We start from the raw sequence: 12,926 nt of genomic DNA on the forward strand, positions 1-12,926 counted from the left end.
TGCCTTCTTTGTCTCTCACTAAATCTGTGAGTGAAATGAGGGGCAATTGTACTTCCTAGGCTAATGTGGCTAAAGTTCCTTCTTGACAGAGAAGATTCAGAGGGGGAGGTATTCTAAACCAACAAAAAAGCAATCAAATGCTTTCAGAGAAGGTAATAATTCTTGCTGCCTAGATTTCAACCAGTACAAACACTTCTGGACAAACTGTTTATGTTTTCAAACTCATTTCCTGAGGAGAATTTAAATGATAAAGAGAGACACAACAATGCTATTTTAAAAACTAATAAAGATATAAATGCAAATATATTCTTTCTACAACTTGATTATATTGTTATAGCCAAAAAAGCTTATAGAAATATTATAGCTTATAGCTTATAAGAATATTATAGCCAAAAAGCTAAACTTGGCAATTAAGCAAGGGGTTTTTGGATAACGTCATGCCCGGCTCAAGCAGGGCAGTTATCTCTGACTCACAGTCCCAGGGACAACTCCTGGCTGAAAGCCCCAGGACCCCTAGATGAAACAGCCTTGAAGATTCCTAGACAGAACAGCCTTGAAGATTAAGAATCATGTCCTGTGGCACCTGAAAGCATCCCCTACTCCCTCTGTCTAGCTATTAGCTCACCCTAAGACAAAGGCACCTATATCCCAGAAACATATATATATTCCTTATTCTGAATGCCCCCTCGGGACTCTCTTTGCTGAGTTTCCCCAGTGCGTACTGGCCATAAAGCTTTCTCCTGCTTTGATTGCATTGTCTCGTGTGTTCCTCTGGAGGCCACCCATTTTGAACCATAACAATATAAGGAAAGAATTATAAGGTAGTACTTATAGGAAAATACCTTTAATTTACATCTGAATTTACTAAAAGCCCAATGAAAAAAATCTCTAAAATTTTTGGTTTTGTTTCAGGAAAGCTATCATCCATTATTTTTTTAAATTTGCTTTGGACAAATCCCTAGTAGGGAATAAATGAGGAGAGACAACTGGGTAGCACAGAGAACAATGTGAAATCAGGGAGATCAGATTTCAAAACCAGGTTTGAGTGACCCTGGGCAAGTCTCTTAACCTTTGTGTGCTTCAGTTTCCTCTTTAATCCAATAAGAATAATAATAGTGCCTCCTCCAAGAGTTGTGAAGATAAAATGAGTAAATACTTGTAAAGCCCATTGCAAACCTTAAAGCATCACACAAAGCTGGCTATTTGGCATCATGGAAGCAATAAATGTGGAATTTATAATTTTAGCCATATTTTAATTCTAAAAGTGTTAATTTATCTAAGTAATGATTTATATTCTCAGGTGTGTGCAGTTTAAAATGTTCTAAGTCCTGAAAGACTACAACTCCCAGGACTCCCTACCACAACTTTCTCAGACACCTCACACTTTTTCTGTGGGAGGTGTCTAATAAGAAAGTAAAGAGAGTGCCAGTGCTTTTGGCACCTTTTTTCCCTCAGAGCATTTTTTTCTAGAGAACCCATCATCCTAGCCTTTCCCTTACATAACTTTTTCTAATCTAAATAAAACCCAGTTAAATACCACCAGAGACTAGCCTGACTTTTTTCTACCTAAAGATTCTAGCCTACACTCTGAAGGGCTCCAGTCAATTTCCCACTCTGGGTTTAGGGCTACCCCAGCTAGGCTACCTTCCTTTTCTTATTCCCTTTCCCTTCCTATTCCCTTCCTTTCTCCCATCCATTCTTCCTCCTACCACCCACCTCACATATCTGGTGACCCAGATGGGACCTGAACTTCTTACCTGGCTACCTGCCTGCCTTACTGCCTCAGGTAAGTAAAAAAAAAATTTTCCCATCCAAAACCCAGCCCAGCGGGGGTCCCTTCCCCTACTAAACCCCTGCTGGGATCCTCTACCTCAGCAGGGGTTCCAGACCTAAATCTTCCTCCCACTTGCCGAGCTAAAACCCAGCAGGGGTCAGGGAAAAAATCCGGTCCTTCTCTCCCACTTCCCACCCAATCTAATTCTAAAACTCCCTGCCAGAAGGTGCTGAAACCTTATACTTCCTTATACTTATACACTATCCACTAAATTTATGCTAGTTTTGCATAAGATTTTAATGTTCAACTGAGTTAGTTTTCTAGTTACTGATGATTTAAAATATCAGTTTAGAAGGTGATATGTGGGAAAAAGAAAAAAAATAATTTTAAAAGCAGAGCATTCTGTGGCCATTTAACAGAAAACAACTCTCCTTTTTTAAAAAAAAATTTATTAATTTATTTTTCCCATGGTTACATGAGTCATGTTCTTTCCCTCCCCTCTTCCCTTCCCCTCCTGGAGATGACAAGCAATTCCACTGTATTATACATGTATCATTGTTTAAAACCTATTTTCATAATATTCATATTTGCAATAGAGTTTTTTTAACTCCAAAACCCCAATCATATCCCCATTGAACCATGTGATCAATCATGTGGGGTTTTTTTTTTGTTTTTGTTTTTGTTTTTGTTTTGTTTTGTTTTGTTTTTTTGCATTTCTACTCTCATTCTCTGGATGCGGATAGCATTCTTTTCATAAGTTTCTCTGGATCGTCCTGGATCATTGCATTACTACCAGTAGAAAAGTTTGTTACATTTGGTTGTAACACAGTGTTTCAGTTTTGGTGTGCCGCAGTGTTCTCCTGGTTCTGCTCCTTTCACTCTAAATCTATTCCTGGAGGTCTTTGCAGCGCACATAGAAATCCTCTAGTTCATCATTCCTTTCAGCACAGTAGCATTCCATCACTATCAGATATCACAGTTTGTTCAGTCATTCCCCAAACGATGGACACCCCTTCGTTTTCCAATTTTTTTGCCACCATAAAGAGTGCAGCTACAAACATTTTTGCACATCTCGTAGGGGTACAAACCCAGATCAAAAGACAGGCATTCTTTTAAAGTCCTTTGTGCATAATTCCAAATTGCTCTCCAGAATGGTTGGATTAATTCACAACTTCACCAGCAGTGTATTAGTGTCTCAGTTTTGCCACAACCCCTCCAACATTAATCACTTTCCTTTGCTGTGCATTGGCCAATCTGATAGGTGTGAGATGGTACCTCATTGTTTTTTTGATTCACATTTCTCTAATCAGGAGGGATTTAGAACATTTTTTCATGTGATCATTAATCATTTTGATTTCTTCATGTGAAAACTATCTATTCATATCCCTTGACCATTTATGTATTGGGGAATGGCTTGATTTTTTTGTAAATTTGATTTAGCTCCTTATATATTTGAGAAATTAAACCTTTTCCAGAGAGTTTTGTTATAACCCCCCCCTCCCGTTTATTGTATTGGTTTTGTTTGTATATAGAGAGCCAGCTCTATATTTTGGGGGGTCCTGAGTGGCGTTTAGTGCCTTTGGATTGAAAAGACCAGAAACAGAAACTGAGAACAGCCAGACTAGTGGTTAGCCCATAGCTGCTCCAACTGCTATGGAGTTTAGAGTTTATTTATATACTGATTTCAAACAAAGAATACAGAGAAAGAATCACAGCTGTGAAGGGTTTACAAATCATACACAAACCCATTAAAGTCTAAAAAGTAGAGAGATAGGTCCAGGGTCAAAGGCCAAATTCCAACCACCAATTAGTAGGGGGTTAATTCTGGAAACAGAAACATATTTCATAGAGATTTTTACTAATTGAGTCCTGCCTTGATTTACAGGACTGCACCTGGTCAGATAAAGTCTTATCTCTATGTCTGTGTCCAGCCTTGACTATATTTTTTAGAGTTCATGCTTCTTAATTATCAAGGAGAGAAATTGTTAACTCAGTAGCTGCTGGTCTGCCAAGCTTTCCAATAAGAAAAGGTGGGGATCTGAAAATGAGTCAAAAGAGGAGTCTCAGATTTTTACCTTAGATGGCCCATTCTGTCTGCATCCTGACATGCAGTGCAGAAAAGAAATCATACACACAGTTTTACTTGCCAATGATTTTGTAATGGGATCCAGATAAAAATATCTATTACAGACTCTATTTCTCTAAATGACTCCCAATAGCCTCCTGGAGGGGTCAAGTTGTTTTTGGATTAACCAACCTGCTGGTACCAGAGCTTTTCAGGGCTCAGGTGACCAGGACCAAACACAAAGACTGCCTCAGCCTGGATTGGTCATGTAGGGAATCCAGATAACAGGCCCTATCCTGACCCTATTTCTCCAATTGGCTCTCTACATTTGTATAAATCCTTTTTAATTTGATATAAAGTCATTCATTTTACATTTTATAATGTTCTCTATCTCTTGCTTGTTCTTAAATTCCTTCCTTTCCCACAGATCTGACAGGTATACTATGTTCACATAATTTATTTATGATTTCACTCTTTATATTGTCATTTACCTATTTTGAATTTATCTTGGTATATGGTGTGAGATATTGAATTAAACCTGATTTTCCCCATAGTGTTTTTCAATTTTCCCAGCAGTTTTTATCAAATAGTGAATTCTTGTCCCTTTGGTTTTATCAAATACTACCTTGCTGAGGTAATTTACCCCTAGTCTATTCCATTGATCCACCCTTCTGTCTCTTAGCCAGTACCATATTGTTTTGGATTAAGTATCTAGAAGCTACCAGGTGGTAATGGGATTTTAGTAGGTCAAGGAATGATTGTTTAGGACCAGGATCAGAAGGATCACAGGGTTTGGGAAGGCCAACAGGATACTAAAAGCTATTAAACAGGATTTATTTAAGGGAAGGGAAGGAAGGGGAGGGAAGTTGGATAATCTATCTAAAGAATATAAATAAACCTCCCCACAAAATCTAGTTGTTATCTTCAGAGAGATGGTATCTAAGCTGTCATTTACCTCTCTATCTAAAAGTCCTAGTTCCTACAATAAATACACTTCACTAACCAAAATTCCCCCTTAGATGGTGATAGAGGTGGTAAGGTTGGAAAATAAGTAGGAATAGGACTCAGGGAAATGTTCTCACTGACAGATGCTTTTTAGATGTCTCAAGCAGCTCTGTTGGAATATCTCTCAGCCAGCAGCAACAGGATACCCAGGAACAAGTTGTAGATAAGATGGATCAGAAGGACAGCCACAGGAAAGGGAGGATAATAGCCAGTCTCACAAGGTTTCTGCATTCTGTTTGATCATTAAACTGAAACTGTATCCATTCTTACTCTACAGAAAGATGCCGTTTTTCCTCATGGTGCTTTGGAATTGTTTTGGATCCTTTTAACCAATCCTTGAGAATATGAATTTGTCATCTCACATCCATATGTCAACTTATTTTTATATATTCTATTTCCTTAAGGTAGTTATGGTTGACAGCAAAATCTATACTTTAAAAAATGCCTTTTTAATCCCTCTATAATTTCACCTCCCCAGTTGGTAGTGGATTATATATCGAACCACTAAAGATTAAGGAAAGGAAATAAGGAACAAATGTGGATGATTTTGTTACATTTATATTAAATGAAATTGCAATTAAAAAGCCAAACTTCTTACAAGTTCTCAGATTCATTCTCTCTCTTTGTTCTTTTTATGTTATTTATTCACAGAAGATCAACAAGATAACCTCTCTTTCCTAAAACCCTTCCTAGTCTTAAACATTATTGATTATAAAATGAATAACAAATACTAATACAATTAACCTTATTAAATATTTAATTTTTAAATGTCTAAGTACTCATGCATAAATGGACCTATGTCTAGCTGTATATGTACATGTATACACACGCACATACACATACATATCATATATACATATGCCACCAGTTGTCACTGGTGAGTTTGTTCAATGCAGTCATCCATTGAGTAAGGAGGAAAAAACAGGGATATTTTTGCAAATACATTTTCTCTCTCATTGGACATTACTTAATGACCACTTCCTTTTACAAGCATGGTCTCTCCTTTAAAGGACAGTGAAAGTTTTTAAGCTAAAAAGAAAACTTAAATTTATGTATGTTAGGAGGATATAATTTTGAACATTTTTCTCTTTCTCATTCAAACTACCATGTCTCTTAATACTTAGACCCTTAAATGTAGAATTTTTGCTCTAGCATTATTAATTTGGGTTGTAAATCTTGACTTCAAATTAAAAAGGCCTGAGTTCAAAACCTGCCTCAGAGACTTACTAGTTATATGTGACTGTGAGCAAGCTACTTAGAGTTTACAATCTCATTTTTTTATCTTTAAAGTGGGTTAAAAATAACACATACTTCACAGTATGTTATAAGGAACAAAAGATGTATGTAAGGTGTTTTGCACTATATAAATGATATTATTATTATTATTATTATTATTATTATTAGTAGTAGTAGTAGTAGTAGTAGTAGTAGTAGTAGTAGTAGTAGTAGTAGTATAAAGTCCAGTGATACTTCTCTCCTCCCTCAGTTGCCAACCTCACTGCTAGATAATCAATTGAATTGAACTGGCCCATGCTTAAATGGCTGACACAAGTGGAATAAAAGACAGTTGGGAACAAAACAGTTATATTCTTCTCCATTAAACTCTCTTTTAGAGATGAATCAAGCAACAAAAAGGGACCTTCCCAAAGATAGCATAGGATGAAGGAAAGGCAGGCAGCAACAGCCCTCTTCTAGTCCCTTGAACTGTTGCTGGCCAGCTCTGTGGTTGTGTCTCTGGCTCCTCAATGCTAGTATCTGTCACTGAGAAGTTGTGATACCTGACTCAATTTAACCAGGAATGACAAAGTCCAGTCTACTGACTTGAGGCAGCACAATGGGTAATTTGCTCTTAAGTAATGTGTGAAAAACTTTGGAGTTTAAGATATGACTAAGGAAAAAAATTATCCATAATTAGGCCAGTGAATCCAATTTTGGTCACTGGTCCGATCTCTCTTTGTTCTATTTCCAAGCACTTTAGAATGAACTCCAAAAAGTGGGCTACTTAACATGACACTTTTCAGTTTCCATAAGAATTTTCTGCAAGTTTATTCCCTCTCATATTCACAGTGAATATCTATTCTGTTCTTCTAGTTCTGCTTTCAAAAAATATATTGCAGTCTTTCAGAAAACTTTCCTTGTGTATTGGTTCTTGTCTATTTTAATTTGCCTTATAGTGTTTTATTTGGTTAATGATTTATTAACCAAATTATTAACCATTTCTATGTGCTAAATGTCCCAAGTAGTCATTCCAAGGGAAAAAAAGTTGTGACAAAAATTTATTAGCTGAGACACCAAAAAGTGACATAGTCTCTAAGCCAAAAAGAAATGGATTTATTGAGAGAGATAATCTCAAAATAAAGTCAGACTCCAGTTAAGACCAAGAGACCCCAAGTCTTGTGAGCCTTCTCCTTTAAAGTCAAAACTTGTTCTAAAGATACAATAATTTTTCAGATATATTCGTAGTTACCCAAGAATCAAGTAAAATCAGCAAAAACATAGAATAAAGGAGAAGTGAAGAAAAAATCAAATAATACATGGATGTGTTTGATCTATAACTTCACATAATACATCATGGGGGGGGGGTAGAGAAGTATCAGAAAAATTTATGCCTGCTGTGTGATTTTTCTTAGAAATGATCTTTTCAGAATTATGTGATTACTTTTTTGAGAAATATTTAATATTTACAATTGAGTACTTAATCAGTTCCTAAAGGACTGAACTATCAAAAACATACTTCAGATAGGTCATATATAATTGAGATACCAAAAATGTTTGCAATAGAAAAAATTATATCTTGATTATTTTTTTTGTTTTTGTTTTTTTTTTTATATTTTTAAACCCTTAACTTCTGTGTATTAGTTCCTTGGTGGAAGAGTGGTAAGGGTAGGCAATGGGGGTCAAGTGACTTTCCCAGGGTCACACAGCTGGGAAGTGTCTGAGGCCAGATTTGAACCTAGGACCTCCCGTCTCTAGGCCTGGCTCTCAATCCACTGAGCTACCCAGCTGCCCTCTATCTTGATTATTTTTAGAAATGTTTAAGATCTGTGTGACCCTAAGCAAGTCACTTCACCCCCACTGCCTAGTCCTTTCCACTCTTCTGCCTTGGAACCAACACACAATATTGATCCTAAGACAGAAGATAAGGGTTTTTTTTTTTTAAGTTTAAGATCTATGATCACAAAATAACTGAATTGTAAAAAAAAACTATTATTATTAATGTAATCATAAAGTGGGGTAGGAGATTTCACATTCACAGAGTACATACACAAGCTTCTTTCTACTCCATTACATGATCTCCTCCACTTGGACACAGGGCCACTCTTCTGTAAGATGGCCTGCAGATGAAAAAGGAAAAAAGCCAATAGAAAAAAAATATTGGCTCCCTCCTTGAAAAATAGTGACTCTTGCAACAAAAAATACATCTTTTTGAGGGCTAACCAACCAGTCAGGGTAGCTGCAGTTAGTGGAAAACTGTCCAGGTATACCTGTTTTCTCAACAAGGCATCTATGGTGTAGATTGAAAAAAAATCTATTTTTTGGAATATGTATATTTAACATTTTTTAATAGAGTGAGAGGGAAAGTAGTTTATTTTATATTTAGAAAATTTTTATTTTATTAAATAAACAAGGTACCAACCTGACATGCTCCTGATCCTTTTATGGCCCTAGAAAAAAGAGCTCATAAGCTTAATAAAATGATTGAAAAGCTCATTAAATTGATGAGAAATTTCCTTGTTCAATTTCCCAATATACTCATATATAGAGAACCAATTCTATATTTCTGGGGGTTCTGAGTGGGGTTTAGTGGTGTCGGATGGAATGAGAACAGTCAGACTAAATGCTTAGCTCATATCTGCTCCAACTCCGTGGAGTCTTGAGTTTAATATATACTGGTTTCACACAAAGAGCACAGAGAAAGAATCACAGCTGTGAAGGGGTTACAAATTATACAAAACCCATTAAAGTCAAAAAGTAGAGAGATAGGTCCAGAGTCAAAGGCCAAATTCCAACCACCAATTAGTAGGAGATTAATTCTGGGAGCAGAAATATATTTCATAGAGATTTTTACTAATTGAATCCTGTACTCTTGATTTACAGGATTGCACCCGGTCAGATAAAGTCTTGTCTAGCTTTGTCTGTCTCTGGCCTTGATTATCTAAGTAATATATTTTTTGAAGTTCAGTGTGGGAAGCCAATAAGAGAATAGATAAAAATCTGAGACCCCTCTTTTGACACCTCTTATGATCCATACCTTTTCTTATTGGAAAAACATTATAGACTTATTGGAAAGCTTTGAGTCCATAACCAGACCAGAAGCTACTGAGTTAACAATTTCTATCCTTGACAATTTCTCTCCTTGATAATTAAGAAGCCTAAACCCTAAAAAATATATTACTTAGATAAGGACTGGAGCCAGACAATTTAGTCCAGACTATCTGACCAGGTGCAGATCTGTAAATCAAGGCAGAACGCAATTAGTAAACATCTCCATGAAATTTATTTCTGCTCCCAGAAGTAAACCCCTACTAATTGGTGGTTGGAATTTGGCCCTTGTCCTTGCACCCATATCTCTACTTTTTAGACTTTAATGGATTGTGTATGATTTGTAACCCCTTCACAGCTGTTACTCTTTCTTTGTGTTCTTTGTTTGAAACCAGTATAAAATAAAGTCCAAATCCCATAGCGTTAGAGCAACATGGGCTAACCACTAGTCTGGTTGTTCTCATTTTCTTTCTCCTGCCTTAACAATCCTAAGCCACCAACACCACTCAGGACCCCAAAACCAAATAGGGGGTTAGCTGAAATAGTTCAGGCTTCTTAATTATTAAGGAGAGAAATTGTTAACTCAGTAACTGCTGGTCTGCCAAGGACTCAAAGTTTTCCAATAAGAATATTAAGAAAAGGTGGGGATCTGAAAAAGAGTCAAAAGAGGAGTTTCAGATTTTTACCTTAGATAACCCATTCTGTCTGCATCCTGACATGCAGTGCAGAAAAAGTCATCACACAGTTTTACTTACTGATGATTTTGTAATGGGATCCAGATAAAATATCTATTACAGACTCTATTTCTCTAAATGACTTCCAATAGCCTCCTGGAGAGGTCAAGTTGTTTTTGGATTAACCAACCTGCTGGTACCAGAGCTTTTCAGGGCTCAGGTGACCAGGACCAAACACAAAGACTGCCTCAGCCTGGATTGGTCATGTAGGGAATCCAGATAACAGGCCCTATCCTGACCCTATTTCTCCAATCAGTCTTCCACACTCATATTCCTAATGTAACAAAAGTAATTAGGATCATACCTCCTTCTTCTGGACTGGAGTACCTTTCATGGAGCTAGGCATACATGTTTTTAGCTCCAGATGTAAGGACAGATGTTCTCACCCCTTGCTAAAGGACATGTATGACCAGCTATACTTCATCAGTCCTTCTGCATCCCTCTAACTGAGGCAAAAAACAATAAAGGCACTTGATATTTTCTCCACTGGATTACTTATACGAGTGCAGTGATCAACAGAGCCCTTGAGAACATGTAACTGCTTCATAAGAGGAACTCTAATATATTGTTATCAGAGAGTTCCCCTTATCATCCTTGTTATATGAGGTAGCTTGATTTTCATCTCTTTGAAAGTTATTGTAAATTAAGTTTCTTCTTAATGAAATTTTCTTAGTCTTTAATGCTAGTAAATTAGAATAATATTTTGGAGGTGAGCTATATAACCAGACACCTAATATAGTCATTTATTATGACTGTTAATTTTTTTGATTGAGACAATTGAATTTTTAAAGTATATTTGCATAATGATGTTTTTATTTTTTACTTTCTATTATTAATCCATTCAGTTATTATTATAATTGCTTAGATTGCAATGACTATGTCAGCCTGCTGAAAATGACTGGTCATCTTTGTATCCTGTCTATTTTTAATGGTAATATTACTAATATTTCTCCATTTCATGTTATGTTAGCTCTTGAACTCACTGAGTTCAGAAAAAAACCCCTCTAATTCCTAGCCTTTTTGTGTTTGATATAAATCCATCCCTTTTCTATGTAGATAGCATATTTTATCATTAATCCTCTGGAATCATGAAGGTTCGTTGTATTGATCATAGTTCTATGGCTTTCAACGTTGTTTCTCTTGAGAGCATTTTTTTATCTAAATTTTTATACAGATTTTGTTCATGTCATTCACCAGCTTACATGTCTTCAGACTGTTCCTTTTTATAATATTGATGTAGTAAAACAAGTTGTTCTTGTTCAGCTCACTACATTCTACATCAGTTAATACAAGTCTATCCATGTGTTTTTAAAAATTCATTGTTATTTGTTATAGCACAACAGTATTCTTTTTTTTTTAAACCCTTGTACTTCGGTGTATTGTCTCATAGGTGGAAGATTGGTAAGGGTGGGCAATGGGGGTCAAGTGACTTGCCCAGGGACACACAGCTGGGAAGTGGCTGAGGCCAGGTTTGAACCTAGGACCTCCTGTCTCTAGGCCTGACTCTCACTCCACTGAGCTACCCAGCTGCCAAGCACAATAGTATTCTGTCACATTTGCATGGCACATTTTAATCAACTGCATGTTAATTGATACATATCAGTTTCCAGATTTTCTTGTTTTTTTTTTTAGCACATAAGGAGGTACAAAATGACCTTTTCTTCTTTATCTGATCTCACTGGGATACAATGTATAGTAGTGGTATAGCTGAGACAAAAGGTATGAAACTTTTGGTAATCATATTTATATCTTAGAGGGAATCTGGAGTTCTTTTTCTTTTTTTTTCATTTATGTAATATTAGAATTTATTCTTTTCTTTGAATGTTTGATAGAATTAATTTTATGGCTTGTTCAATTAATTTTTATGAGATTTCATTATTTAAACTCTTTGTCCTGTGAATTTCATTTAGATTGCCAGTTTTATTGGCATATAATTGGACAAAACAAAAATTATTTTCTTTATTTTTCTTCATTTTGTGAAATATTTTTGGTTTTTAGTTATTTGGTTTTGGTAATTTGATTTTCTTCTTTGGTAATTTGATAAAAATCAAAAAAGCCAATGGTTTATCTATTTTGTTGTTCAGTTTTTCTCTTTTTCTCCCACTCGTCTATCAATTCTCCTTAAAGAGAGAGTTTTTAAAGCTGTCATTATAGGAGAAAATTCCACCTTCCATTCCTGACCCACAGTATAAGTCTCAAGTAGGAAAGATTTACAACTCCTAGTGTCTTTAGTGATTTAGACCCCCTTATAAGGCTGCTAGTTCATGCTTTTACTGAAGGACTTTTATAAACACACACATGAGTGTATATGTATACATCAGTGATGGGCAAACTATAGCCCGCGGGCCAGTTGTGGCCCCCTGAAATGTTCTATCCATCTCCGCCACATTATTCCTAATCTGATAAATACAATGAGTAGGATTCACTACAATGAAATGTCGAAAGAGTTGCCTTAGAAACAGACTGACAGATGAGCGTTTCCTTTCCTTTGGTCCCCTCTTTAAAAAAGTTTGCCCATCACTGGTATACATTTATTATATGTATTATTTTAAATATAGCAAAAAAATAAATAAAAATAGTCCATTATGTCAATATGCATAAAGGAATGGGATGTTTAGTAAATATTTAAGTTAAATTGAATTGATTCTCAATGCCAGTTGAAAAAAGGTTTTTTTAAAGATAGGTAAAACCAAAGCATACTTACATGTAGTGGAGAAGAGACAATGGACAGAGTAAGGCAATGACTGATGGGAAGGGTACCAGAAAAGACAGAAGAGGATCATATAAAGGAAACAAGTAGAAATGTTGCTCTTGGTATGAAAGAGAATTGGTTCATTCTATGAGTTCAGAGGAATGGTGAGTAAAGACACTGAGAGTTTGTCAGTTGTAACCAGAGGTGTCAAATATATGGCCTGTGAGGCACATTGTGACACTCTCAGCATGAACTAAATTAAAATGTAATTGAGAGGGGTTCCGGGTTAAGATGGCGGCAGAGTAAGAAGCAGCTCTTAACCTCTCCTGACCGAAACACACAAAACTCCTCAAGGGGACATAAAAACAAGTCCAGACGAACGGAGGAACCCCA

Source organism: Gracilinanus agilis, chromosome 2 (assembly GCF_016433145.1).
Source record: "Gracilinanus agilis isolate LMUSP501 chromosome 2, AgileGrace, whole genome shotgun sequence".
In the NCBI taxonomy this organism is placed as follows: Eukaryota; Metazoa; Chordata; class Mammalia; order Didelphimorphia; family Didelphidae; genus Gracilinanus; species Gracilinanus agilis.